We start from the raw sequence: 1,710 nt of genomic DNA, 5'->3' as shown, positions 1-1,710 counted from the left end.
GGCCAGTTGGGCCTCCTGGCTGCAGAGCTGGAGGCTGTCTCCGGGCGCCTTTGTCGCCAGCTCGTCCCCAGCGGGCCTGCTCCTTCCTTCGAGACAGCGTGCTGTAGGCTGCTTTTGCACCGCGTTGGGCGCTGCTGCGCGTGGGGCCCCTTTTGGGTGCCGGCAGCGACCAGGAAGCAGGCGGTGGTGACAGGCACCTGGGACCCCAGCCCAACATGGCTGAAGTCAGCATGGACCAATCCGAGCTGCCCAGAGTCAAGGAAGTCAGCCGTGATTTTGCTGTCCTGGAAGACCACACCCTGACCCACAGCCTGCAGGAACAAGAGATTGAACATCATTTAGCCTCAAATGTTCAGCAAAAGCGTTTGGTTCAACATGATCTCAAAGTAGCTAAGCAACTCCAAGAAGAAGATCTGAAAGCCCAGGCTCAGCTCCAGAAGTGCTACAAAGACACAACAGGACTGTGAAATTGCTCAGGAAATCCAGGAGAAGCTGACAATTGAGGCAGAGAGACAACGTATTCAGGAAAAGAAAGATGAGGATATAGCTCGCATTTTGCAAGAAAAAGAGAGGAAGAAAAACGGCGAAAGAAACACTTTTCAGAATCATCTGGCATCAGTACTTATGGAAAGTTACTATTATGAAGATGGAGGAACAAAAGCAAGAGGGGTGAAAGAAGCTGTCTCTACTCCATCACGAGCGACCCACAGAGATCAGAAGTGGTATGATGCTGAAATTGCCAGGAAACTGCAAGAGGAAGAACTTTTGGCTACCCAGGAGGACTTGAGAGCAGCTCAGGTGGCCCAAGATTAAGAGATTGCTCAACTGCTGATGGCTGAGGAGAAAAAAGCTTACAAGAAAGCCAAGAAACAGGAGAAATCTCTTTGGACAAAAGGAAGCATGACACTGACTGAAAGTCCAAAACAGCTAAGTCAGCACACCCAAAGTCAAAAGAGAGTGATGAAGCTCTAAAAATGACAGGCCAGCACGGCCTCCACACCCTGCCATGGCAGAGGATGACGATTCAGATTACTCTCATTTTACAAACCAGCATAATTCCACACGCCATTTCTCAAAATCAGAATCCTCTCATAAAGGTTTTCATTACAAGCAGTAAAAATGGTAGGATTCTTCTTGGAAATGGACTCACTGTCGCAAATATTACTGGATGATACAGAATGCATTTCACATTGAGTTTTTCCTCATATATTTGCACCCCTGGGATTTCTCCTCAAGTGTTAAAAAAAATTTAAAAACATTAAAAAAAAAAAAGATGTAACTTTCATTTGAAATCCTATGTCAGTGGAGGTGCTGCAGTTTAGTGAGTAGTGTTGGTGCAAGAGTTGTTTGGTGCCACTAGGTGGGTCTGTGCTGTGTGATGAGAGCCTGGGTATTTGTATCTGGCAGATTTTGCCTTCTAGTCAGTATCTGCAACTGTTTGCATAGTCCATCAGCATAACCTTTTCTGGCATTAAGACAATTCTTTTGCTCTCAGAAACTTCTTAACCAGTTTCTCACCCTCTGTACATGAACCACCTTCTTCTTTGTGGCTGGAGTAATTAAAGATGTCTTTATCTTCTGCGGCCTTTCTACTTGGCTCAAATGGCACCAGACAGTCTGCTATGTCTTCGCTTGAGTGAAAAGTTTGGCAGGGGTTTTTCCCTACTATTCTGTCCGTGGGCAATTCTTGTAGCCTTTTACTTTCCTGGA

The 1,710-nt window shown here is 46.3% G+C and overlaps 1 pseudogene; it reads left to right on the top strand.

The window, feature by feature from the left end:
- Positions 1-215: 215 nt before the first annotated feature.
- LOC102843541 lies at positions 216-1,117 on the top strand (annotated as a pseudogene).
- Positions 1,118-1,710: the final 593 nt, after the last annotated feature.

The sequence above is a fragment of the Elephantulus edwardii genome, unplaced genomic scaffold (genome assembly GCF_000299155.1).
Source record: "Elephantulus edwardii isolate Elephantulus edwardi_28Jun2011 unplaced genomic scaffold, EleEdw1.0 scaffold00071, whole genome shotgun sequence".
Classification (NCBI taxonomy): Eukaryota; Metazoa; Chordata; class Mammalia; order Macroscelidea; family Macroscelididae; genus Elephantulus; species Elephantulus edwardii.
Note: the sequence above shows the minus strand (reverse complement) of the source record. Positions and strands in the feature narration are given on the sequence as shown.